The 25,989-nt window shown below is 48.2% G+C and overlaps 9 non-coding genes and 3 pseudogenes across 9 annotated transcripts; all 12 read right to left on the reverse strand.

The window, feature by feature from the left end:
- Positions 1 to 201: 201 nt before the first annotated feature.
- LOC119884397 lies at positions 202 to 381 on the reverse strand (annotated as a pseudogene).
- Positions 382 to 6,213: 5,832 nt separating this feature from the next.
- On the reverse strand, positions 6,214 to 6,326 carry LOC119884400. The gene has a single exon (XR_005441000.1). It is a non-coding gene; the product is annotated as a U5 spliceosomal RNA (small nuclear RNA).
- Positions 6,327 to 7,294: 968 nt separating this feature from the next.
- On the reverse strand, positions 7,295 to 7,486 carry LOC119884396. The gene has a single exon (XR_005440998.1). It is a non-coding gene; the product is annotated as a U2 spliceosomal RNA (small nuclear RNA).
- A 183-nt stretch (positions 7,487 to 7,669) lies between these two features.
- Positions 7,670 to 7,782, reverse strand: LOC119884401. Its single transcript, XR_005441001.1, has one exon. It is a non-coding gene; the product is annotated as a U5 spliceosomal RNA (small nuclear RNA).
- Positions 7,783 to 8,750: 968 nt separating this feature from the next.
- On the reverse strand, positions 8,751 to 8,942 carry LOC119884407. Its single transcript, XR_005441006.1, has one exon. It is a non-coding gene; the product is annotated as a U2 spliceosomal RNA (small nuclear RNA).
- A 183-nt stretch (positions 8,943 to 9,125) lies between these two features.
- Positions 9,126 to 9,238, reverse strand: LOC119884403. The gene has a single exon (XR_005441002.1). It is a non-coding gene; the product is annotated as a U5 spliceosomal RNA (small nuclear RNA).
- A 968-nt stretch (positions 9,239 to 10,206) lies between these two features.
- LOC119884408 lies at positions 10,207 to 10,398 on the reverse strand. Its single transcript, XR_005441007.1, has one exon. It is a non-coding gene; the product is annotated as a U2 spliceosomal RNA (small nuclear RNA).
- A 183-nt stretch (positions 10,399 to 10,581) lies between these two features.
- LOC119884404 lies at positions 10,582 to 10,694 on the reverse strand. Its single transcript, XR_005441003.1, has one exon. It is a non-coding gene; the product is annotated as a U5 spliceosomal RNA (small nuclear RNA).
- A 969-nt stretch (positions 10,695 to 11,663) lies between these two features.
- Positions 11,664 to 11,843, reverse strand: LOC119884409 (annotated as a pseudogene).
- A 5,831-nt stretch (positions 11,844 to 17,674) lies between these two features.
- LOC119884405 lies at positions 17,675 to 17,787 on the reverse strand. The gene has a single exon (XR_005441004.1). It is a non-coding gene; the product is annotated as a U5 spliceosomal RNA (small nuclear RNA).
- A 969-nt stretch (positions 17,788 to 18,756) lies between these two features.
- LOC119884399 lies at positions 18,757 to 18,940 on the reverse strand. Its single transcript, XR_005440999.1, has one exon. It is a non-coding gene; the product is annotated as a U2 spliceosomal RNA (small nuclear RNA).
- A 3,301-nt stretch (positions 18,941 to 22,241) lies between these two features.
- LOC119884398 lies at positions 22,242 to 22,421 on the reverse strand (annotated as a pseudogene).
- Between the last annotated feature and the right edge of the window lie 3,568 nt (positions 22,422 to 25,989).

The following is a 25,989-nucleotide window of genomic DNA, read 5'->3' on the forward strand; positions in this document are numbered from 1 at the left end:
GGAAGTGCAGGGCACATTTAACAGCCATGCCGGTCCCAAATATCCCCTCGTCGTCTGCCAATCATAAAGTGCAAATCTCGCTGCCTTCTTCGAGGCTTCAGCTGGCCGCCCCCCTCGACTGGCGCCTTTTTCGGGCCGGCGTCCGGCAGAGCGACGAACCTCTGCGTTTGGGTCAGTATTTTGGTTTTACACAAGGCAGGAGAAGGGTGCACCGCCCCCGGAGGCACTGCAATACCGGGTCGATGCGTGGAGTGGACGGAGCAAGCCCCTCGTCTCAGCTCCCGGTGCTAAAAATCCATTTAATATGTTGCCCCCTTATAGGGGACATATCAGATATTAAACTGATAAGAACAGATTTTTTTCTTTTGAGAAAAATTTTATTGACACTCAATTCAAACATGATTCATAATATGTCAATTCCAAGTTACCTTTTAAAATACAACACGTCAATAAATAGATAAATGTTCTCTGTAAAACAACATTTAAAAAAAGTGTTTAAAATGCATTACAGATAACGTCATAAATTAAAGGTATAAAATGGTTTTCAGCTTGTCCATGTCAGTGAGTGTCTCTGTTAAAATGTCTTCAAAGCGGAGTGCATTTGTTAAAATAAAACTCACAAAAATAAATGGATAATAAAAGCTCTTCTCCAAGTCCACTGTTGTGCAGGAGTGTAGTGAGTCCCTATCAAAGGGGAACTCATTCAGCTCCCCCAAACAGATTTGGACTCTCGGGATCTTGTCAGGCGCTCAGAGGAGACCCTCACCCTGTAGCTCCTTCCCACCAACCTCACCCGGAGGGTCAGGCCGCCGCTGCCTTGAACTTTCCTTGTGTGGCTCCGGCTCCTCCGTCCGAATGGGCACAGAGGCGATTCTTCTTTGTGGCTGTGTCCTAGGCCCGCCGCCTGCAGCTCTGGCCGTTTGGACCGTTGCTGCGGCCATCCGGATCACAGCCACGGGGGGGATCTGCATGTGCTTTCTTGCCAGCAAGTTTCTGGAGGTCCATATGGCGTCTTTGATGGCGGCTAGGGTGAGCCACTGTTTGGCAAATGTACGTGCTGGTATCTGATTTCCTTGGCTCACCCCGTACAGCACCAGCTGTGGTGTGAGGACCTCCCTTGCTGGCAAGTACGGGAATTGCAAGGAGCCGGCCGTTGCCCACTGTTCTACGGCAGCGCTGCACTCCCAGAGCAGATGCCTTACCGACTCAGGCGCGCCACAACCTGGTCGGGGGCAAGTTGAGTGCGCCGACATGCCCCGGGAGTGCATTACGGACCTGACTGGGAGGATCTCATGAGCCACCATCCATGACAGGTCCCGGAGTCTGTTTGGAAGAGCTGGATGGTTCACGTTGCGCCAAACTGTTGAGGGCTCGCCGAATGCAAGCCCGCGCACTGGACTCACTGGTTCCCGCTCCTGCACAACAGAAATGAGAGAGCGGTGAGTGGTTAAAACCTGCAACTCCTCCTGCTCAAGGTTAAAATGCCTTAAAAATGACTGGATAAAAGCATAGGCTGGTGGCAGGTTAAAAGACACTGGTACTTTGAGACTTGTGGGTAAGATCTTAAGTTTTCTGAGGTAGGACCCCATCCAGAACCGTGTCATTGCTGCGGTCTTGGGGTTTCTGGATGGGGCTGTGGCGGTTGCGATGTGTAGTGCTGTGTATCTGCTTCCTAGGAACAAGTGCAGGTCTGGCACTCCTTTTCCTCCTTTCTCCTTTGGCTTCTTCATCACGCTTCGTCTCAGTCTTTCCCACTTGGAGCCCCACAAAAAATAAAAGATGGCTCGTTCCAGGTCTAAGATCACTCTCCTAGGCGGGATAAAAACAGAACTGATGAGTAAAAGCAAAGGTAAAATCACTGCTTTGATGATTAAAACCTTTCCTTCTAAAGTCAGTCCTCTAAGTGTCCAGTACCCTAGTCTCTGCCTGACTTTCCCTACTATGTCTGCCCAATTTGTTTTCCCCTCCCCCTCCCTATCAAACCTGATCCCAAGTATTTTTTGGTCAGTCTGGGTCACAGTCAGGGGGAGTCCTGTCGTCTCAGTCGCTGTCCACGGTCCATAAAAATGGGCTTGGGTCTTGCTTCTGTTCAGCTTTGACCCAGAGGCCTGTCCGAACCAGTCAGTCAAGTCCAGCGTCCTGTTGACAGATAAAAGGTCAGTGCATAAAATGTTGATGTCGTCCATATATAAAATACATTTTGTCTCGAGTCCCCCGCTCCCTGGGACTCCTACCCCATGGATTCGTTGGTCCCTTCTCAAGGTCTGTGCCAGTGGTTCTATACAGATAACGTAGAGGAGGGCAGATAACGGACAACCCTGACGGACACCGCAGTTTATATCCACTGCTCTTGTCAGATGCCCGTTAACAATGAATTTGCTGTTGATCTCCCGGTACAGCAGTCCCACCCAGGCTATAAACCTTCTCGGGAACCCCATTTTTTGCAGTACCTGGAAAAGGTACTGGTGCGAGACCCGATCAAAGGCTTTCTCAAAATCTAAATTCAGGACTACTAGCCGAATGTTTCTGTCTCTCGCGTAACAGATGGTATCTCGGATCAGTACGAGGCTGTCGGTGATCTTCCTCCCCGGGACGGCACAGGCTTGATCCGGGTGAATCAGATCTTCTAAAAACAAGGACATGCGTGAGGCTAAAAGTTTACTAAAAAGTTTACAGTCAAAATTTAAGAGTGTGATAGGTCTCCAATTTTTCAAGTCCGTCTTGTCTTTGTCTTTGTGAAGGAGAGTCACTATCCCTGCTCTAAAGCTGTCAGGAAGTCGGTCCATTTGTTCAAAATCCATAAAAACAGCAAGCAAGTCTGGTGCTAAAATGTCCCAAAATGTCAGATAAAATTCCAAGGGAAGCCCGTCTTCTCCCGGCGACTTCCCTGTCTTAAAAGATTTGATGCATTTGTTTAATTCCGGTATCGTAAAATCTTGGGTTAAAAGCACGTTGTCGTTTGTTGCTTGGTCAATGGATTTTAAAACTTCGGTCATGGTGTCCCCGTTAACAGTTTTGTATGCGTACAGTTCACGGTAAAAATGTTCGACAGTTTCTTTGATTTCCTCTGTTGTGTCAGCTGTGCACCCGTTTTCTTTTTTAAGTCTCAACATGGCCCCCCCTTTATTTACGATTTTCTTAAAAAAATATCTTGTGCACTTCTCTCCTTCCTCTATTTCCCTTTCCTTGCTTCTTAAAATCACACCTTTGCTATTAATTTCTGCTAAAACCGACATCTCTGTTTTAATTTGTTTTATCTCTTCATTAAAATCCATTCCATGTTGGATTAGTTTAAAATACCTCTGAAGCCGTTTCTGCAGTCCCAACATGCGTCTGTTGTCCCTCTTTTTCTTTCTTTTCCCTGCCTGTCTGTAAAACGTCTTTGTCTTTCCCTTCACCATTTCCCACCACTGTGCACGTGTATCGTAAAAGTCTTGAAGGGTCTGCCACTCTCGGTATTGCTCCCTGTACAGCCTAACTAGCTCCCTGTCTTCTAACAGGGAGCAATTGAGCTTCCACAGACCACTTCCTGCCGTCACACCGGAAGAGAGTGAAAGGGTGCAGGAAAGAATTGCGTGATCAGAAAAGAAAACAGGTTCCAATCTAGCATCGGTTGGTGGGCAATCACGTGATAAAATGTAGTCTATGCGAGAGGCTCGGGTGCCATCACTACTGAACCAGGTGAAGCCCTCCTCTCTGGGATGCATGGTTTTAAAACAGTCCACAAGTCTAAAATCACTGCATATGCTTTGAAGTAAAACTGAAGTCTTGTCCACTTTAAAATCGTCCCCTATTCTTCTCCTGTCGTTCCTGCTTAAAATACAATTAAAATCCCCCCCTACAACTAAAGGTGCCCTGCCTAGCATGTGGGGCTGCAGGTCTTCTAAAAGGTCATACCTGTCGTTCTTGTCATTAAAGCCATAAATATTTAAGACGTTAAAATCCTTCCCCATAAAAGTCAAGTGTGTTAAAAGTGCCCGACCATCTCTCACCACAGTGCTGCCCTTCACCAGACTAGAGGGTTTTTTATTAAAATGGCCACTCCATCATTTTTGTTTTCATTTGAGCCGCTCCATATCGACGTTTGTGGCCATAACTCCTCCCATTCTCTGTAGTGTTTTAAAAATGGTAGGCCGCATTCCTGTATTAAAAACACGTCAGACTTAAAAGAGTTAAGAAAGGATAAAACAATCTGGGCTCTAACTCTCGACTTCACACTCCTCACATTGATAGTTGAGAAGGTGAGTGTCATGAGTATGGTTAAAATTTGCAGGTATGACATCTTAAAAGACTAAAAAAAAGGGGGATTTCAAATGTTTAAAAACAGCAGTTAGTGGATTTCTTGTGAATGGAGCTCTTCCTTCATTCTCATGGGTGAGAGATGACGGGGTTGAGCTCCATTTCCCTTTCGGACTCTAGGAGTTGGCCTCTGACGCAGGGTTGCATTGAGCTTTGAGTCCTTAGGGGTTGATTGCAGAGCTATAGTTAAAAAAGAGACTTCATTAGGCGAATTGGAGGGGAAGACTCTGGGCTCCTCCACAGATGAACTGTCTGAGTAGCTCTCAGCTCTTCCCCTCTTTTCCGAGGCTCCAGGAGACTCAGAAGACAATTCTGAAATTAGTCTCTTGGCCGGCTGGGCATTGGGGAGGGGGACATCCTCGCTATCACTCTGTGACTGGCCAAATTTTTGTTCTGAGCCAGTCACTGAGCTAGCTCCGCCTTCTGCCTGCACTGCCACTGCTTCTTCCCTGTTCTCCACTTGTGGGGCAGCTGCAGGCCCCTCCCCTTCTCCCGCCTCTACTGGTCCTTCTCCTCCAATCACAGGATTTGGCGGGAGATTTGAATTCTCCAGCCCAGCCTCTTCAATTAGCTCTCTAACTGCTTCGTCTTGTCCGCCATTTTGTGCCTTTGCTGCCTTTAATTTGTTGGCAAACGACTTAGGGCAATCTCTGAAGAGGTGGTTTGTTTCTCCACAAAGATTGCACTTTCTGCCATTGGTGCATTCCTCGAAAGTATGCCCAATTTCTCTACATTTACCACAAATGATCTGCTGGCACGCTTCTGCCAGGTGCCCATTCTCACCACACTTGCGGCAGAGTTTGGGCTGGCCCTGGTAATGAATGTAGCCCCTGTTGTTTCCCAGAACTATCATGGATGGCAGATGTTTCAGGCCCTGGAAGCCTTGAGGGTCTTGCCATTGTTGGATGGGGACCCTCCAAGCGCAATTCCAGATGCCATCCTCATCTCTCACTTTGGTAGCCTGGCCTTTAACAGTGCAAAATCTGCCCAGCCACAAACAAATGTCATCTGCATTCACAGTCTCATTGAACATTCTGACAATTACCGTTTTAGCGGCATTATCAGTCAGTTTCTCAACATTAAATGCAGTAAACTGGGGTTTTTCATTTTCGAAGCGTGTCCAGAAATCTCTGAACACGGCAGCAGAGACAAAACTCACATCGAAACCTTTTCCAAATGGCAGAGTCAAAATACAATTTATATCCTGCGGGGAGAATTTCAAAATGTTCTGGATCATTTTCCTTGAGAAGTCAGCCTTGACATAACAAGGGTTTTCCCATCTTTTTCTTTGAATGTAAATCTGACACTGTGGTGCCTCCTCATGCCGGCATGGTTGGCCGCCATGGTGGAGGCACCACAACGTAAAAGTGGTAAAAGAAGCTAAAACACCTAAAAAGTCTAAAACCAAGTCAACTAAAATAAGGTAAAAGAATGCTCTAAAAAGAGCAATAAAATCTACTAAAAATGTTAAAAGGTGAATAAAACACACTTACCTTGTCTTGTTTGGCCTGGTCGAGATGTTATTCCGGCAGAGTACAGGTAAGCAGTCCTCTGAACCAATGAATTCCTTTGTGTGAAACAATTTCAACTACAACAAAGTTGAAATTTTATTCACAAGGAATAATGTGAGTATCCTCCCAAAAACCTGGTAACACTTCGCCACAAACAGGCAAAAGTTTTATCCAGACACAGGAGGCGATCGCAGTCTTAGCCAAAAGGCCGAGAAGCGATAACCCCCGCTGGTTGCTTCCAGCGCCCACCTCCCGGAGCAGTTCTCCCCCTGCCGTGGCGCAGTGGTTTCAACTGCGCATAACAACGGCTGAGTCTCAGCACCTCCTCCCGAGCGCGCCTCGTCGCACCGCTCAACCTTGCCGGGGGCGGCGTTTTATTTCCTTTTCACAAACGCACGAGGCTCGGCCACACGGCAGAGCCTGCCAAAAATAGTTTTAACTCATTGGCGTCCCTCTCCACGGAAGTCTTTAGTAAAAGGCGAAAGACTTGTACGTTATGAAGAGAAACCCGAGTAAGTACGGGCCCCTCCTCCAGAGCCGCCGACGAGCCTAGTCGTCCCGGCCACTACCCTCACGGTAAGCCTCACTCTGCCTCTCGAGTCCCAAGTACCAGGCCACGCCCGTTCCCCTACCCCTCCCCAGGTCATGGCAGGCTCTATCCAATCGGGCTGCGGAGAGACGAAGGCCTGGCTTTTGGACAGAGGCTACCGAACGACTCGGGCTCTTGTAGCCTCTCGATGACGAGTGAGAGAAAGGGAGGGGAAATGTGGCCGATCGCTTCTCGGCCTTTTGGCCAAGACTGCAATGGCCTCCTCTTTCTGGTTAAAACCTTTGCCGGTTTGGGGCTTCGTTTTGTGTCACCAGCTTTTCTGGGAGGAGATTCACCTCATTCCTTGTGAATAAAATTTCAACTTTGCCGTAGCTGAAAAACTTTTGCAACAAGGAATTCATTGGTCCCGAGGACTGCCTACCTGTCCTCTGCCGGACTGCCACCTTGACCAGACCAAAGACGAGAAGGTAAGTGTGTTTTATTCACCGATTTAGCAGTTGTAGCAGGTTTTCTTGCTTCATTTGAGGTGTTTTAGTTTCTTGTATCCTTTCTACGCTGCGGTTCCTCCACCGTGTTGGCCAACCGTGCCGGGCCTACGGAGGCGCCGCAGTGTCCCCTCCCCACCTTCTGAGAGGCTCTATCCAATCGGAGAAATGAAGGCCTGGCTTTTGGACACAGGCTACCGAGCATCCGAAATACTCGGGCTCTCGATGACGAGTGGGAGAAAGGGAGGGGAAGTGCAGGGCACATTTAACAGCCATGCCGGTCCCAAATATCCCCTCGTCGTCTGCCAATCATAAAGTGCAAATCTCGCTGCCTTCTTCGAGGCTTCAGCTGGCCGCCCCCCCTCGACTGGCGCCTTTTTCGGGCCGGCGTCCGGCAGAGCGACGACCTCTGCGTTTGGGTCAGTATTTTGGTTTTACACAAGGCAGGAGAAGGGTGCACCGCCCCCGGAGGCACTGCAATACCGGGTCGATGCGTGGAGTGGACGGAGCAAGCCCCTCGTCTCAGCTCCCGGTGCTAAAAATCCATTTAATATGTTGCCCCCTTATAGGGGACATATCAGATATTAAACTGATAAGAACAGATACTACACTTGATCTTAGCCAAAAGGCCGAGAAGCGATAACCCCCGCTGGTTGCTTCCAGCGCCCACCTCCCGGAGCAGTTCTCCCCCTGCCGTGGCGCAGTGGTTTCAACTGCGCATAACAACGGCTGAGTCTCAGCACCTCCTCCCGAGCGCGCCTCGTCGCACCGCTCAACCTTGCCGGGGGCGGCGTTTTATTTCCTTTTCACAAACGCACGAGGCTCGGCCACACGGCAGAGCCTGCCAAAAATAGTTTTAACTCATTGGCGTCCCTCTCCACGGAAGTCTTTAGTAAAAGGCGAAAGACTTGTACGTTATGAAGAGAAACCCGAGTAAGTACGGGCCCCTCCTCCAGAGCCGCCGACGAGCCTAGTCGTCCCGGCCACTACCCTCACGGTAAGCCTCACTCTGCCTCTCGAGTCCCAAGTACCAGGCCACGCCCGTTCCCCTACCCCTCCCCAGGTCATGGCAGGCTCTATCCAATCGGGCTGCGGAGAGACGAAGGCCTGGCTTTTGGACAGAGGCTACCGAACGACTCGGGCTCTTGTAGCCTCTCGATGACGAGTGAGAGAAAGGGAGGGGAAATGTGGCCGATCGCTTCTCGGCCTTTTGGCCAAGACTGCAATGGCCTCCTCTTTCTGGTTAAAACCTTTGCCGGTTTGGGGCTTCGTTTTGTGTCACCAGCTTTTCTGGGAGGAGATTCACCTCATTCCTTGTGAATAAAATTTCAACTTTGCCGTAGCTGAAAAACTTTTGCAACAAGGAATTCATTGGTCCCGAGGACTGCCTACCTGTCCTCTGCCGGACTGCCACCTTGACCAGACCAAAGACGAGAAGGTAAGTGTGTTTTATTCACCGATTTAGCAGTTGTAGCAGGTTTTCTTGCTTCATTTGAGGTGTTTTAGTTTCTTGTATCCTTTCTACGCTGCGGTTCCTCCACCGTGTTGGCCAACCGTGCCGGGCCTACGGAGGCGCCGCAGTGTCCCCTCCCCACCTTCTGAGAGGCTCTATCCAATCGGAGAAATGAAGGCCTGGCTTTTGGACACAGGCTACCGAGCATCCGAAATACTCGGGCTCTCGATGACGAGTGGGAGAAAGGGAGGGGAAGTGCAGGGCACATTTAACAGCCATGCCGGTCCCAAATATCCCCTCGTCGTCTGCCAATCATAAAGTGCAAATCTCGCTGCCTTCTTCGAGGCTTCAGCTGGCCGCCCCCCCTCGACTGGCGCCTTTTTCGGGCCGGCGTCCGGCAGAGCGACGACCTCTGCGTTTGGGTCAGTATTTTGGTTTTACACAAGGCAGGAGAAGGGTGCACCGCCCCCGGAGGCACTGCAATACCGGGTCGATGCGTGGAGTGGACGGAGCAAGCCCCTCGTCTCAGCTCCCGGTGCTAAAAATCCATTTAATATGTTGCCCCCTTATAGGGGACATATCAGATATTAAACTGATAAGAACAGATACTACACTTGATCTTAGCCAAAAGGCCGAGAAGCGATAACCCCCGCTGGTTGCTTCCAGCGCCCACCTCCCGGAGCAGTTCTCCCCCTGCCGTGGCGCAGTGGTTTCAACTGCGCATAACAACGGCTGAGTCTCAGCACCTCCTCCCGAGCGCGCCTCGTCGCACCGCTCAACCTTGCCGGGGGCGGCGTTTTATTTCCTTTTCACAAACGCACGAGGCTCGGCCACACGGCAGAGCCTGCCAAAAATAGTTTTAACTCATTGGCGTCCCTCTCCACGGAAGTCTTTAGTAAAAGGCGAAAGACTTGTACGTTATGAAGAGAAACCCGAGTAAGTACGGGCCCCTCCTCCAGAGCCGCCGACGAGCCTAGTCGTCCCGGCCACTACCCTCACGGTAAGCCTCACTCTGCCTCTCGAGTCCCAAGTACCAGGCCACGCCCGTTCCCCTACCCCTCCCCAGGTCATGGCAGGCTCTATCCAATCGGGCTGCGGAGAGACGAAGGCCTGGCTTTTGGACAGAGGCTACCGAACGACTCGGGCTCTTGTAGCCTCTCGATGACGAGTGAGAGAAAGGGAGGGGAAATGTGGCCGATCGCTTCTCGGCCTTTTGGCCAAGACTGCAATGGCCTCCTCTTTCTGGTTAAAACCTTTGCCGGTTTGGGGCTTCGTTTTGTGTCACCAGCTTTTCTGGGAGGAGATTCACCTCATTCCTTGTGAATAAAATTTCAACTTTGCCGTAGCTGAAAAACTTTTGCAACAAGGAATTCATTGGTCCCGAGGACTGCCTACCTGTCCTCTGCCGGACTGCCACCTTGACCAGACCAAAGACGAGAAGGTAAGTGTGTTTTATTCACCGATTTAGCAGTTGTAGCAGGTTTTCTTGCTTCATTTGAGGTGTTTTAGTTTCTTGTATCCTTTCTACGCTGCGGTTCCTCCACCGTGTTGGCCAACCGTGCCGGGCCTACGGAGGCGCCGCAGTGTCCCCTCCCCACCTTCTGAGAGGCTCTATCCAATCGGAGAAATGAAGGCCTGGCTTTTGGACACAGGCTACCGAGCATCCGAAATACTCGGGCTCTCGATGACGAGTGGGAGAAAGGGAGGGGAAGTGCAGGGCACATTTAACAGCCATGCCGGTCCCAAATATCCCCTCGTCGTCTGCCAATCATAAAGTGCAAATCTCGCTGCCTTCTTCGAGGCTTCAGCTGGCCGCCCCCCCTCGACTGGCGCCTTTTTCGGGCCGGCGTCCGGCAGAGCGACGACCTCTGCGTTTGGGTCAGTATTTTGGTTTTACACAAGGCAGGAGAAGGGTGCACCGCCCCCGGAGGCACTGCAATACCGGGTCGATGCGTGGAGTGGACGGAGCAAGCCCCTCGTCTCAGCTCCCGGTGCTAAAAATCCATTTAATATGTTGCCCCCTTATAGGGGACATATCAGATATTAAACTGATAAGAACAGATACTACACTTGATCTTAGCCAAAAGGCCGAGAAGCGATAACCCCCGCTGGTTGCTTCCAGCGCCCACCTCCCGGAGCAGTTCTCCCCCTGCCGTGGCGCAGTGGTTTCAACTGCGCATAACAACGGCTGAGTCTCAGCACCTCCTCCCGAGCGCGCCTCGTCGCACCGCTCAACCTTGCCGGGGGCGGCGTTTTATTTCCTTTTCACAAACGCACGAGGCTCGGCCACACGGCAGAGCCTGCCAAAAATAGTTTTAACTCATTGGCGTCCCTCTCCACGGAAGTCTTTAGTAAAAGGCGAAAGACTTGTACGTTATGAAGAGAAACCCGAGTAAGTACGGGCCCCTCCTCCAGAGCCGCCGACGAGCCTAGTCGTCCCGGCCACTACCCTCACGGTAAGCCTCACTCTGCCTCTCGAGTCCCAAGTACCAGGCCACGCCCGTTCCCCTACCCCTCCCCAGGTCATGGCAGGCTCTATCCAATCGGGCTGCGGAGAGACGAAGGCCTGGCTTTTGGACAGAGGCTACCGAACGACTCGGGCTCTTGTAGCCTCTCGATGACGAGTGAGAGAAAGGGAGGGGAAATGTGGCCGATCGCTTCTCGGCCTTTTGGCCAAGACTGCAATGGCCTCCTCTTTCTGGTTAAAACCTTTGCCGGTTTGGGGCTTCGTTTTGTGTCACCAGCTTTTCTGGGAGGAGATTCACCTCATTCCTTGTGAATAAAATTTCAACTTTGCCGTAGCTGAAAAACTTTTGCAACAAGGAATTCATTGGTCCCGAGGACTGCCTACCTGTCCTCTGCCGGACTGCCACCTTGACCAGACCAAAGACGAGAAGGTAAGTGTGTTTTATTCACCGATTTAGCAGTTGTAGCAGGTTTTCTTGCTTCATTTGAGGTGTTTTAGTTTCTTGTATCCTTTCTACGCTGCGGTTCCTCCACCGTGTTGGCCAACCGTGCCGGGCCTACGGAGGCGCCGCAGTGTCCCCTCCCCACCTTCTGAGAGGCTCTATCCAATCGGAGAAATGAAGGCCTGGCTTTTGGACACAGGCTACCGAGCATCCGAAATACTCGGGCTCTCGATGACGAGTGGGAGAAAGGGAGGGGAAGTGCAGGGCACATTTAACAGCCATGCCGGTCCCAAATATCCCCTCGTCGTCTGCCAATCATAAAGTGCAAATCTCGCTGCCTTCTTCGAGGCTTCAGCTGGCCGCCCCCCCTCGACTGGCGCCTTTTTCGGGCCGGCGTCCGGCAGAGCGACGAACCTCTGCGTTTGGGTCAGTATTTTGGTTTTACACAAGGCAGGAGAAGGGTGCACCGCCCCCGGAGGCACTGCAATACCGGGTCGATGCGTGGAGTGGACGGAGCAAGCCCCTCGTCTCAGCTCCCGGTGCTAAAAATCCATTTAATATGTTGCCCCCTTATAGGGGACATATCAGATATTAAACTGATAAGAACAGATTTTTTTCTTTTGAGAAAAATTTTATTGACACTCAATTCAAACATGATTCATAATATGTCAATTCCAAGTTACCTTTTAAAATACAACATGTCAATAAATAGATAAATGTTCTCTGTAAAACAACATTTAAAAAAAGTGTTTAAAATGCATTACAGATAACGTCATAAATTAAAGGTATAAAATGGTTTTCAGCTTGTCCATGTCTGTGAGTGTCTGTTAAAAGTCTTCAAAGCGGAGTGCATTTGTTAAAATAAAACTCACAAAAAATAAATGGATAATAAAAGCTCTTCTCCAAGTCCACTGTTGTGCAGGAGTGTAGTGAGTCCCTATCAAAGGGGAACTCATTCAGCTCCCCCAAACAGATTTGGACTCTCGGGATCTTGTGCAGGCGCTCAGAGGAGACCCTCACCCTGTAGCTCCTTCCCACCAACCTCACCCGGAGGGTCAGGCCGCCGCTGCCTTGAACTTTCCTTGTGTGGCTCCGGCTCCTCCGTCCGAATGGGCACAGAGGCGATTCTTCTTTGTGGCTGTGTCCTAGGCCCGCCGCCTGCAGCTCTGGCCGTTTGGACCGTTGCTGCGGCCATCCGGATCACAGCCACGGGGGGGATCTGCATGTGCTTTCTTGCCAGCAAGTTTCTGGAGGTCCATATGGCGTCTTTGATGGCGGCTAGGGTGAGCCACTGTTTGGCAAATGTACGTGCTGGTATCTGATTTCCTTGGCTCACCCCGTACAGCACCAGCTGTGGTGTGAGGACCTCCCTTGCTGGCAAGTACGGGAATTGCAAGGAGCCGGCCGTTGCCCACTGTTCTACGGCAGCGCTGCACTCCCAGAGCAGATGCCTTACCGACTCAGGCGCGCCACAACCTGGTCGGGGGCAAGTTGAGTGCGCCGACATGCCCCGGGAGTGCATTACGGACCTGACTGGGAGGATCTCATGAGCCACCATCCATGACAGGTCCCGGAGTCTGTTTGGAAGAGCTGGATGGTTCACGTTGCGCCAAACTGTTGAGGGCTCGCCGAATGCAAGCCCGCGCACTGGACTCACTGGTTCCCGCTCCTGCACAACAGAAATGAGAGAGCGGTGAGTGGTTAAAACCTGCAACTCCTCCTGCTCAAGGTTAAAATGCCTTAAAAATGACTGGATAAAAGCATAGGCTGGTGGCAGGTTAAAAGACACTGGTACTTTGAGACTTGTGGGTAAGATCTTAAGTTTTCTGAGGTAGGACCCCATCCAGAACCGTGTCATTGCTGCGGTCTTGGGGTTTCTGGATGGGGCTGTGGCGGTTGCGATGTGTAGTGCTGTGTATCTGCTTCCTAGGAACAAGTGCAGGTCTGGCACTCCTTTTCCTCCTTTCTCCTTTGGCTTCTTCATCACGCTTCGTCTCAGTCTTTCCCACTTGGAGCCCCACAAAAAATAAAAGATGGCTCGTTCCAGGTCTAAGATCACTCTCCTAGGCGGGATAAAAACAGAACTGATGAGTAAAAGCAAAGGTAAAATCACTGCTTTGATGATTAAAACCTTTCCTTCTAAAGTCAGTCCTCTAAGTGTCCAGTACCCTAGTCTCTGCCTGACTTTCCCTACTATGTCTGCCCAATTGTTTTCCCCTCCCCCTCCCTATCAAACCTGATCCCAAGTATTTTTTGGTCAGTCTGGGTCACAGTCAGGGGGAGTCCTGTCGTCTCAGTCGCTGTCCACGGTCCATAAAAATGGGCTTGGGTCTTGCTTCTGTTCAGCTTTGACCCAGAGGCCTGTCCGAACCAGTCAGTCAAGTCCAGCGTCCTGTTGACAGATAAAAGGTCAGTGCATAAAATGTTGATGTCGTCCATATATAAAATACATTTTGTCTCGAGTCCCCCGCTCCCTGGGACTCCTACCCCATGGATTCGTTGGTCCCTTCTCAAGGTCTGTGCCAGTGGTTCTATACAGATAACGTAGAGGAGGGCAGATAACGGACAACCCTGACGGACACCGCAGTTTATATCCACTGCTCTTGTCAGATGCCCGTTAACAATGAATTTGCTGTTGATCTCCCGGTACAGCAGTCCCACCCAGGCTATAAACCTTCTCGGGAACCCCATTTTTTGCAGTACCTGGAAAAGGTACTGGTGCGAGACCCGATCAAAGGCTTTCTCAAAATCTAAATTCAGGACTACTAGCCGAATGTTTCTGTCTCTCGCGTAACAGATGGTATCTCGGATCAGTACGAGGCTGTCGGTGATCTTCCTCCCCGGGACGGCACAGGCTTGATCCGGGTGAATCAGATCTTCTAAAAACAAGGACATGCGTGAGGCTAAAGTTTACTAAAAAGTTTACAGTCAAAATTTAAGAGTGTGATAGGTCTCCAATTTTTCAAGTCCGTCTTGTCTTTGTCTTTGTGAAGGAGAGTCACTATCCCTGCTCTAAAGCTGTCAGGAAGTCGGTCCATTTGTTCAAAATCCATAAAAACAGCAAGCAAGTCTGGTGCTAAAATGTCCCAAAATGTCAGATAAAATTCCAAGGGAAGCCCGTCTTCTCCCGGCGACTTCCCTGTCTTAAAAGATTTGATGCATTTGTTTAATTCCGGTATCGTAAAATCTTGGGTTAAAAGCACGTTGTCGTTTGTTGCTTGGTCAATGGATTTTAAAACTTCGGTCATGGTGTCCCCGTTAACAGTTTTGTATGCGTACAGTTCACGGTAAAAATGTTCGACAGTTTCTTTGATTTCCTCTGTTGTGTCAGCTGTGCACCCGTTTTCTTTTTTAAGTCTCAACATGGCCCCCCCTTTATTTACGATTTTCTTAAAAAAATATCTTGTGCACTTCTCTCCTTCCTCTATTTCCCTTTCCTTGCTTCTTAAAATCACACCTTTGCTATTAATTTCTGCTAAAACCGACATCTCTGTTTTAATTTGTTTTATCTCTTCATTAAAATCCATTCCATGTTGGATTAGTTTAAAATACCTCTGAAGCCGTTTCTGCAGTCCCAACATGCGTCTGTTGTCCCTCTTTTTCTTTCTTTTCCCTGCCTGTCTGTAAAACGTCTTTGTCTTTCCCTTCACCATTTCCCACCACTGTGCACGTGTATCGTAAAAGTCTTGAAGGGTCTGCCACTCTCGGTATTGCTCCCTGTACAGCCTAACTAGCTCCCTGTCTTCTAACAGGGAGCAATTGAGCTTCCACAGACCACTTCCTGCCGTCACACCGGAAGAGAGTGAAAGGGTGCAGGAAAGAATTGCGTGATCAGAAAAGAAAACAGGTTCCAATCTAGCATCGGTTGGTGGGCAATCACGTGATAAAATGTAGTCTATGCGAGAGGCTCGGGTGCCATCACTACTGAACCAGGTGAAGCCCTCCTCTCTGGGATGCATGGTTTTAAAACAGTCCACAAGTCTAAAATCACTGCATATGCTTTGAAGTAAAACTGAAGTCTTGTCCACTTTAAAATCGTCCCCTATTCTTCTCCTGTCGTTCCTGCTTAAAATACAATTAAAATCCCCCCCTACAACTAAAGGTGCCCTGCCTAGCATGTGGGGCTGCAGGTCTTCTAAAAGGTCATACCTGTCGTTCTTGTCATTAAAGCCATAAATATTTAAGACGTTAAAATCCTTCCCCATAAAAGTCAAGTGTGTTAAAAGTGCCCGACCATCTCTCACCACAGTGCTGCCCTTCACCAAGACTAGAGGGTTTTTTATTAAAATGGCCACTCCATCATTTTTGTTTTCATTTGAGCCGCTCCATATCGACGTTTGTGGCCATAACTCCTCCCATTCTCTGTAGTGTTTTAAAAATGGTAGGCCGCATTCCTGTATTAAAAACACGTCAGACTTAAAAGAGTTAAGAAAGGATAAAACAATCTGGGCTCTAACTCTCGACTTCACACTCCTCACATTGATAGTTGAGAAGGTGAGTGTCATGAGTATGGTTAAAATTTGCAGGTATGACATCTTAAAAGACTAAAAAAAAAGGGGGATTTCAAATGTTTAAAAACAGCAGTTAGTGGATTTCTTGTGAATGGAGCTCTTCCTTCATTCTCATGGGTGAGAGATGACGGGGTTGAGCTCCATTTCCCTTTCGGACTCTAGGAGTTGGCCTCTGACGCAGGGTGCATTGAGCTTTGAGTCCTTAGGGGTTGATTGCAGAGCTATAGTTAAAAAAGAGACTTCATTAGGCGAATTGGAGGGGAAGACTCTGGGCTCCTCCACAGATGAACTGTCTGAGTAGCTCTCAGCTCTTCCCCTCTTTTCCGAGGCTCCAGGAGACTCAGAAGACAATTCTGAAATTAGTCTCTTGGCCGGCTGGGCATTGGGGAGGGGGACATCCTCGCTATCACTCTGTGACTGGCCAAATTTTTGTTCTGAGCCAGTCACTGAGCTAGCTCCGCCTTCTGCCTGCACTGCCACTGCTTCTTCCCTGTTCTCCACTTGTGGGGCAGCTGCAGGCCCCTCCCCTTCTCCCGCCTCTACTGGTCCTTCTCCTCCAATCACAGGATTTGGCGGGAGATTTGAATTCTCCAGCCCAGCCTCTTCAATTAGCTCTCTAACTGCTTCGTCTTGTCCGCCATTTTGTGCCTTTGCTGCCTTTAATTTGTTGGCAAACGACTTAGGGCAATCTCTGAAGAGGTGGTTTGTTTCTCCACAAAGATTGCACTTTCTGCCATTGGTGCATTCCTCGAAAGTATGCCCAATTTCTCTACATTTACCACAAATGATCTGCTGGCACGCTTCTGCCAGGTGCCCATTCTCACCACACTTGCGGCAGAGTTTGGGCTGGCCCTGGTAATGAATGTAGCCCCTGTTGTTTCCCAGAACTATCATGGATGGCAGATGTTTCAGGCCCTGGAAGCCTTGAGGGTCTTGCCATTGTTGGATGGGGACCCTCCAAGCGCAATTCCAGATGCCATCCTCATCTCTCACTTTGGTAGCCTGGCCTTTAACAGTGCAAAATCTGCCCAGCCACAAACAAATGTCATCTGCATTCACAGTCTCATTGAACATTCTGACAATTACCGTTTTAGCGGCATTATCAGTCAGTTTCTCAACATTAAATGCAGTAAACTGGGGTTTTTCATTTTCGAAGCGTGTCCAGAAATCTCTGAACACGGCAGCAGAGACAAAACTCACATCGAAACCTTTTCCAAATGGCAGAGTCAAAATACAATTTATATCCTGCGGGGAGAATTTCAAAATGTTCTGGATCATTTTCCTTGAGAAGTCAAGCCTTGACATAACAAGGGTTTTCCCATCTTTTTCTTTGAATGTAAATCTGACACTGTGGTGCCTCCTCATGCCGGCATGGTTGGCCGCCATGGTGGAGGCACCACAACGTAAAAGTGGTAAAAGAAGCTAAAACACCTAAAAAGTCTAAAACCAAGTCAACTAAAATAAGGTAAAAGAATGCTCTAAAAAGAGCAATAAAATCTACTAAAAATGTTAGAAAGGTGAATAAAACACACTTACCTTGTCTTGTTTGGCCTGGTCGAGATGTTATTCCGGCAGAGTACAGGTAAGCAGTCCTCTGAACCAATGAATTCCTTTGTGTGAAACAATTTCAACTACAACAAAGTTGAAATTTTTTCACAAGGAATAATGTGAGTATCCTCCCAAAAACCTGGTAACACTTCGCCACAAACAGGCAAAAGTTTTATCCAGACACAGGAGGCGATCGCAGTCTTAGCCAAAAGGCCGAGAAGCGATAACCCCCGCTGGTTGCTTCCAGCGCCCACCTCCCGGAGCAGTTCTCCCCCTGCCGTGGCGCAGTGGTTTCAACTGCGCATAACAACGGCTGAGTCTCAGCACCTCCTCCCGAGCGCGCCTCGTCGCACCGCTCAACCTTGCCGGGGGCGGCGTTTTATTTCCTTTTCACAAACGCACGAGGCTCGGCCACACGGCAGAGCCTGCCAAAAATAGTTTTAACTCATTGGCGTCCCTCTCCACGGAAGTCTTTAGTAAAAGGCGAAAGACTTGTACGTTATGAAGAGAAACCCGAGTAAGTACGGGCCCCTCCTCCAGAGCCGCCGACGAGCCTAGTCGTCCCGGCCACTACCCTCACGGTAAGCCTCACTCTGCCTCTCGAGTCCCAAGTACCAGGCCACGCCCGTTCCCCTACCCCTCCCCAGGTCATGGCAGGCTCTATCCAATCGGGCTGCGGAGAGACGAAGGCCTGGCTTTTGGACAGAGGCTACCGAACGACTCGGGCTCTTGTAGCCTCTCGATGACGAGTGAGAGAAAGGGAGGGGAAATGTGGCCGATCGCTTCTCGGCCTTTTGGCCAAGACTGCAATGGCCTCCTCTTTCTGGTTAAAACCTTTGCCGGTTTGGGGCTTCGTTTTGTGTCACCAGCTTTTCTGGGAGGAGATTCACCTCATTCCTTGTGAATAAAATTTCAACTTTGCCGTAGCTGAAAAACTTTTGCAACAAGGAATTCATTGGTCCCGAGGACTGCCTACCTGTCCTCTGCCGGACTGCCACCTTGACCAGACCAAAGACGAGAAGGTAAGTGTGTTTTATTCACCGATTTAGCAGTTGTAGCAGGTTTTCTTGCTTCATTTGAGGTGTTTTAGTTTCTTGTATCCTTTCTACGCTGCGGTTCCTCCACCGTGTTGGCCAACCGTGCCGGGCCTACGGAGGCGCCGCAGTGTCCCCTCCCCACCTTCTGAGAGGCTCTATCCAATCGGAGAAATGAAGGCCTGGCTTTTGGACACAGGCTACCGAGCATCCGAAATACTCGGGCTCTCGATGACGAGTGGGAGAAAGGGAGGGGAAGTGCAGGGCACATTTAACAGCCATGCCGGTCCCAAATATCCCCTCGTCGTCTGCCAATCATAAAGTGCAAATCTCGCTGCCTTCTTCGAGGCTTCAGCTGGCCGCCCCCCCTCGACTGGCGCCTTTTTCGGGCCGGCGTCCGGCAGAGCGACGAACCTCTGCGTTTGGGTCAGTATTTTGGTTTTACACAAGGCAGGAGAAGGGTGCACCGCCCCCGGAGGCACTGCAATACCGGGTCGATGCGTGGAGTGGACGGAGCAAGCCCCTCGTCTCAGCTCCCGGTGCTAAAAATCCATTTAATATGTTGCCCCCTTATAGGGGACATATCAGATATTAAACTGATAAGAACAGATTTTTTTTTTTTTTTTTTTGGAAAATATAATTTATTTGTGACATAAACATTCAATACACACATTTCAGTACTTGCATCCCACCTATATTAATCCCACATCCAACACAAAACAACAATCCTCCCCCTCGGCATCTCTATACACAGTGTCCCTTTGTTACCTTAATTAGTAAAAAAAAAAAAACGACATCAACAAAACACAAGGTATACATCAATAACTCATGGAACCCAGTTCTCGAGCCCTCTCTTTTTTTCTTTTTTTCCCATTACGATGCATGGCATGTATGCATGAAGAGACCATAACAAAACCACTCCCATAACCATCATAATAAATCCACAACACCTTCTGTTGACCTCTATGAATTACCATAAATCATTTTCCATCTGTCTTTGATCGAGTCAATACCCCATTTTCTGATCTCTAATTGGTATCGCCTCTCTATTGAGTCTTCAATGCTCTTTATAGTTCCCAACACTGACCACTTGCTTCCTCCATTTAGCCCATCACATCTTACCTCCCACAACTTGTACTTTACTATAGATACGAGAAGCACTACTTTATGCAGTTTCTCCCTCTCCATATTAAATTCCATGTAAAGAACCCCTTCCCATGTCATATCCCTCAAAGAACAAACTTTTTACCCAACCCCTCCCAAATTTGTTGTGCGAAAAAACACTCAAATAATGCATGTTCCACCGTTTCTTTTCCCAAACATCCCTCTCTTGGACAGTACTTACTTCTTGTTAGGCCGTGATTAAACAAGGTGTTTCTTACTGCTAATCTCCTGTGAAGCACCAACCAATTAAAATCTTTCAACTGATTGTCCAACTGCTTAAACTGTGTTCTCTTCCATACTTCAGAAGGAATATGAACAGTTTCTCTTGGGTTGAACCTGGCCATCAATTCCTCATACAGTTTTCTATGATTGAGTACTAAATGACTATCCCAACACTCCTTGTACTTCTTTGCCCAACTGATTATTCCTTTATAGTACAAAGGCATAACCTCAGCTTTGGGAGACCTGTTATCCCATGCTACCCCTAAGGGCCTCAAATGCATAGCAAGCCAAAATTTCATTAAAGAGTGACATTTATGTTTTGGAGGTGACATAGTTATTTTACAGATATTTGAAAAAAAAATCACGTTCAACTTCAACCTGACATTTGGCATGTCTTTACCTCCTCTCTCAATGGCTGGTACATTATTTCTCTTTTAATATATTCATACCCTCCCCACATGAAATTAAACAACATCCTTTGCAACTTTAAGCAAATCATTGCCGTCATGGGAAAAACACATGCCACATGAAGTAAGGCTGGCAATATATCGGCTTTTATAGCTAGGACTTTGCCACTGAATGACAGTTTTCTCAATTTCCACATGTTGAGCTTTGATAGCACTTTAGCTAATCTTACCTCCCAATTACTTTCAACATCATCCTTATTACCAAAGGATATACCCAATAATGTCATCGGCCCCGCGCACAGGGCAAGCCCATATGGCTTGTCATTCCTATCCTTCCACCTTCCCAGATATTTAATCAGTGACTTCCCTTTATTAATCCTAGACCCTGAAGCACTCGAGAACACTTCAATAACATTAATAGCTTCCTTTAAACAAAAGTCATTTTCTAAATACAATACAGTGTCGTCTGCAAACTGAGATATAACCAATGTTTCCCCACCTGGCAACGGTAGACCCCTGATTTTAGCATTTTTTCTAATTGCACATGCCAAAATTTCAATAAACACAACATACAAAGGGGCTGATGCAGGGCACCCCTGCCTGACGCCCCTGGTTTGCTTAAACAAAACTCCCATGTTGCCATTGACATTAACTCTACTTCCTACCTCTGTGTATAAAATCTTCAGCCAACTTCTAAATCTTTTACCAAACCCAAATCTTTCCAAAATCCTAAATAAAAATTTGTGATTGACCCTATCAAAAGCTTTTTCCTGATCAAGACTGAGCACAATAAGGGGAAAATTTCTATCCTCGGAATAGGCTAGTACATCTCTGTGCATTTGCAGATTCCATTGTATCTGTCTGCCTTGTACTGCACAAGTTTGATCCAGTCCTATAATGAACTCCAAGGCGGATACCAACCTGTTTGTTAGAATTTTACTAAAAATCTTATAATCTGTGCACAACATCGTTAAGGGTCTGTAGTTGGATATATCTCGAACGTCCCCTTTTTTATATAGCAGGGAAATCACCCCCTCTCTCATTGTGCTCCCCATTATCCCAGATGTGCAAATGAAAGTAAACAAATCTAACAACTGAGGCCCAATATCTTCCCAGAAAACCAAGTAAAATTCTTTTGTAAGTCCATCCACTCCTGGCACCTTCCCTTTCTTTAAAGACTGAAGCGCCTTCAAAATTTCTTCCAATTGTATGTCTTTATCCAACTCTAGTTTCAGATAGTCGGGGATTGAGCTATCTACATTATTCAACAGCAGTGAACCCTTACTATAATCTACTATTTCTGCGCTAAAAAACTTGGAATAATTACCCGAAGCAATTTCTACCAGCCCTTCCGGATCGTCAATTTCCTCCCCTCGTTCATTTAGAAGGGAGGCTATTCTCCTTCTCTTTGCCCGTACTTTAGACTGCTTGAAAAAATAGGATGAACATTTCTCATCCTTTTCCCATTTTTCATCAAGACTCCTGAATTTATAAGCCTCAGCCCTCTTATGAAAAAATAGCCTCTGCTCGTTTTGGGAGGAGATTCACCTCATTCCTTGTGAATAAAATTTCAACTTTGCCGTAGCTGAAAAACTTTTGCAACAAGGAATTCATTGGTCCCGAGGACTGCCTACCTGTCCTCTGCCGGACTGCCACCTTGACCAGACCAAAGACGAGAAGGTAAGTGTGTTTTATTCACCGATTTAGCAGTTGTAGCAGGTTTTCTTGCTTCATTTGAGGTGTTTTAGTTTCTTGTATCCTTTCTACGCTGCGGTTCCTCCACCGTGTTGGCCAACCGTGCCGGGCCTACGGAGGCGCCGCAGTGTCCCCTCCCCACCTTCTGAGAGGCTCTATCCAATCGGAGAAATGAAGGCCTGGCTTTTGGACACAGGCTACCGAGCATCCGAAATACTCGGGCTCTCGATGACGAGTGGGAGAAAGGGAGGGGAAGTGCAGGGCACATTTAACAGCCATGCCGGTCCCAAATATCCCCTCGTCGTCTGCCAATCATAAAGTGCAAATCTCGCTGCCTTCTTCGAGGCTTCAGCTGGCCGCCCCCCCTCGACTGGCGCCTTTTTCGGGCCGGCGTCCGGCAGAGCGACGAACCTCTGCGTTTGGGTCAGTATTTTGGTTTTACACAAGGCAGGAGAAGGGTGCACCGCCCCCGGAGGCACTGCAATACCGGGTCGATGCGTGGAGTGGACGGAGCAAGCCCCTCGTCTCAGCTCCCGGTGCTAAAAATCCATTTAATATGTTGCCCCCTTATAGGGGACATATCAGATATTAAACTGATAAGAACAGATTTTTTTCTTTTGAGAAAAATTTTATTGACACTCAATTCAAACATGATTCATAATATGTCAATTCCAAGTTACCTTTTAAAATACAACATGTCAATAAATAGATAAATGTTCTCTGTAAAACAACATTTAAAAAAAGTGTTTAAAATGCATTACAGATAACGTCATAAATTAAAGGTATAAAATGGTTTTCAGCTTGTCCATGTCTGTGAGTGTCTGTTAAAAAGTCTTCAAAGCGGAGTGCATTTGTTAAAATAAAACTCACAAAAAATAAATGGATAATAAAAGCTCTTCTCCAAGTCCACTGTTGTGCAGGAGTGTAGTGAGTCCCTATCAAAGGGGAACTCATTCAGCTCCCCCAAACAGATTTGGACTCTCGGGATCTTGTGCAGGCGCTCAGAGGAGACCCTCACCCTGTAGCTCCTTCCCACCAACCTCACCCGGAGGGTCAGGCCGCCGCTGCCTTGAACTTTCCTTGTGTGGCTCCGGCTCCTCCGTCCGAATGGGCACAGAGGCGATTCTTCTTTGTGGCTGTGTCCTAGGCCCGCCGCCTGCAGCTCTGGCCGTTTGGGCCGTTGCTGCGGCCATCCGGATCACAGCCACGGGGGGATCTGCATGTGCTTTCTTGCCAGCAAGTTTCTGGAGGTCCATATGGCGTCTTTGATGGCGGCTAGGGTGAGCCACTGTTTGGCAAATGTACGTGCTGGTATCTGATTTCCTTGGCTCACCCCGTACAGCACCAGCTGTGGTGTGAGGACCTCCCTTGCTGGCAAGTACGGAATTGCAAGGAGCCGGCCGTTGCCCACTGTTCTACGGCAGCGCTGCACTCCCAGAGCAGATGCCTTACCGACTCAGGCGCGCCACAACCTGGTCGGGGCAAGTTGAGTGCGCCGACATGCCCCGGGAGTGCATTACGGACCTGACTGGGAGGATCTCATGAGCCACCATCCATGACAGGTCCCGGAGTCTGTTTGGAAGAGCTGGATGGTTCACGTTGCGCCAAACTGTTGAGGGCTCGCCGAATGCAAGCCCGCGCACTGGACTCACTGGTTCCCGCTCCTGCACAACAGAAATGAGAGAGCGGTGAGTGGTTAAAACCTGCAACTCCTCCTGCTCAAGGTTAAAATGCCTTAAAAATGACTGGATAAAAGCATAGGCTGGTGGCAGGTTAAAAGACACTGGTACTTTGAGACTTGTGGGTAAGATCTTAAGTTTTCTGAGGTAGGACCCCATCCAGAACCGTGTCATTGCTGCGGTCTTGGGGTTTCTGGATGGGGCTGTGGCGGTTGCGATGTGTAGTGCTGTGTATCTGCTTCCTAGGAACAAGTGCAGGTCTGGCACTCCTTTTCCTCCTTTCTCCTTTGGCTTCTTCATCACGCTTCGTCTCAGTCTTTCCCACTTGGAGCCCCACAAAAAATAAAAGATGGCTCGTTCCAGGTCTAAGATCACTCTCCTAGGCGGGATAAAAACAGAACTGATGAGTAAAAGCAAAGGTAAAATCACTGCTTTGATGATTAAAACCTTTCCTTCTAAAGTCAGTCCTCTAAGTGTCCAGTACCCTAGTCTCTGCCTGACTTTCCCTACTATGTCTGCCCAATTTGTTTTCCCCTCCCCCTCCCTATCAAACCTGATCCCAAGTATTTTTTGGTCAGTCTGGGTCACAGTCAGGGGGAGTCCTGTCGTCTCAGTCGCTGTCCACGGTCCATAAAAATGGGCTTGGGTCTTGCTTCTGTTCAGCTTTGACCCAGAGGCCTGTCCGAACCAGTCAGTCAAGTCCAGCGTCCTGTTGACAGATAAAAGGTCAGTGCATAAAATGTTGATGTCGTCCATATATAAAATACATTTTGTCTCGAGTCCCCCGCTCCCTGGGACTCCTACCCCATGGATTCGTTGGTCCCTTCTCAAGGTCTGTGCCAGTGGTTCTATACAGATAACGTAGAGGAGGGCAGATAACGGACAACCCTGACGGACACCGCAGTTTATATCCACTGCTCTTGTCAGATGCCCGTTAACAATGAATTTGCTGTTGATCTCCCGGTACAGCAGTCCCACCCAGGCTATAAACCTTCTCGGGAACCCCATTTTTTGCAGTACCTGGAAAAGGTACTGGTGCGAGACCCGATCAAAGGCTTTCTCAAAATCTAAATTCAGGACTACTAGCCGAATGTTTCTGTCTCTCGCGTAACAGATGGTATCTCGGATCAGTACGAGGCTGTCGGTGATCTTCCTCCCCGGGACGGCACAGGCTTGATCCGGGTGAATCAGATCTTCTAAAAACAAGGACATGCGTGAGGCTAAAGTTTACTAAAAAGTTTACAGTCAAAATTTAAGAGTGTGATAGGTCTCCAATTTTTCAAGTCCGTCTTGTCTTTGTCTTTGTGAAGGAGAGTCACTATCCCTGCTCTAAAGCTGTCAGGAAGTCGGTCCATTTGTTCAAAATCCATAAAAACAGCAAGCAAGTCTGGTGCTAAAATGTCCCAAAATGTCAGATAAAATTCCAAGGGAAGCCCGTCTTCTCCCGGCGACTTCCCTGTCTTAAAAGATTTGATGCATTTGTTTAATTCCGGTATCGTAAAATCTTGGGTTAAAAGCACGTTGTCGTTTGTTGCTTGGTCAATGGATTTTAAAACTTCGGTCATGGTGTCCCCGTTAACAGTTTTTTGCGTACAGTTCACGGTAAAAATGTTCGACAGTTTCTTTGATTTCCTCTGTTGTGTCAGCTGTGCACCCGTTTTCTTTTTTAAGTCTCAACATGGCCCCCCCTTTATTTACGATTTTCTTAAAAAATATCTTGTGCACTTCTCTCCTTCCTCTATTTCCCTTTCCTTGCTTCTTAAAATCACACCTTTGCTATTAATTTCTGCTAAAACCGACATCTCTGTTTTAATTTGTTTTATCTCTTCATTAAAATCCATTCCATGTTGGATTAGTTTAAAATACCTCTGAAGCCGTTTCTGCAGTCCCAACATGCGTCTGTTGTCCCTCTTTTTCTTTCTTTTCCCTGCCTGTCTGTAAAACGTCTTTGTCTTTCCCTTCACCATTTCCCACCACTGTGCACGTGTATCGTAAAAGTCTTGAAGGGTCTGCCACTCTCGGTATTGCTCCCTGTACAGCCTAACTAGCTCCCTGTCTTCTAACAGGGAGCAATTGAGCTTCCACAGACCACTTCCTGCCGTCACACCGGAAGAGAGTGAAAGGGTGCAGGAAAGAATTGCGTGATCAGAAAAGAAAACAGGTTCCAATCTAGCATCGGTTGGTGGGCAATCACGTGATAAAATGTAGTCTATGCGAGAGGCTCGGGTGCCATCACTACTGAACCAGGTGAAGCCCTCCTCTCTGGGATGCATGGTTTTAAAACAGTCCACAAGTCTAAAATCACTGCATATGCTTTGAAGTAAAACTGAAGTCTTGTCCACTTTAAAATCGTCCCCTATTCTTCTCCTGTCGTTCCTGCTTAAAATACAATTAAAATCCCCCCCTACAACTAAAGGTGCCCTGCCTAGCATGTGGGGCTGCAGGTCTTCTAAAAGGTCATACCTGTCGTTCTTGTCATTAAAGCCATAAATATTTAAGACGTTAAAATCCTTCCCCATAAA

This window comes from Micropterus salmoides, unplaced genomic scaffold (assembly GCF_014851395.1).
Source record: "Micropterus salmoides isolate LMB-PRFRI ecotype aquatic unplaced genomic scaffold, ASM1485139v1 Ms_hic_scaffold_3419, whole genome shotgun sequence".
Classification (NCBI taxonomy): domain Eukaryota; kingdom Metazoa; phylum Chordata; class Actinopteri; order Centrarchiformes; family Centrarchidae; genus Micropterus; species Micropterus salmoides.